This window comes from Rhincodon typus, chromosome 2 (genome assembly GCF_021869965.1).
Source record: "Rhincodon typus isolate 14 chromosome 2, sRhiTyp1.1, whole genome shotgun sequence".
Classification (NCBI taxonomy): domain Eukaryota; kingdom Metazoa; phylum Chordata; class Chondrichthyes; order Orectolobiformes; family Rhincodontidae; genus Rhincodon; species Rhincodon typus.
Window position 1 is genome coordinate 12,544,341 of NC_063333.1, and position 874 is coordinate 12,545,214.

The following is an 874-nucleotide window of genomic DNA, read 5'->3' on the forward strand; positions in this document are numbered from 1 at the left end:
TTTTCTGAAGAAGGGTCTAGGCCCGAAACGTCAGCTTTCCTGCTCCTCTGATGCTGCTTGGCCTGCTGTGTTCATCCAGCTCTACACCTTGCTATATCAGAAATTTGGAACAAATGTGTCATTCAAATTTTCATCTCAGCCAGCCAACTGCTCAAGGACAACTCGGAATGAACAATAAATGCTGATTCAGCCAACAATACCCACATACTATGAGTGAGTTTTTTTCAAAAGAACTAGTGGATTTCCACAGGAATCGATGCTGGGTCTCATCTATTTACATGCTATATTGTGGCTCACATGAAGCGATTGACTGTAATGTAGTCAAAAAGCAAATAAAGTAAGAAAGAGAATGCTGAGAAGGATACCAAAAGTCCACAAAGGGACATAGGTTAACTGAATGGACTGAAAAACGACGGACGTTGTATAACCAAGAAAAATGTGAAGTTGTCCATTAGCAGGAAACATCAAAATGATTATTTCAGTTGAGAGAGACTGCAGAATGCCATGGTACAGAAGGATCTGCGTGTCCTTATACATGAATCGCAACAAGTTCACAAGGAATGGAAGAGAAAAACTAGGGACATATTACTGCAGCTGTAAAGGACATTGAGAGAGAATAGATCTCATTTGAGCCTTGAAATAGTGGAGAGGTTTATGTTATTTGACAATTCATTGAGCTTTGCCATTGGGAATTCCTTGCTCACGGTAGGGCTGTTCTGGTGACCAGGTCAGTGGGAGGTCCCAAAACAAATGTGCATAGGTGACGGAAGTCTATGCATCTGGCTGTCTGGCAAGATGGACTGGTCAACGTGACTGAACACCACCAACTTGACCACTAGATTGTCAAGGTCCAACATTATCAAAGTTATGTAGG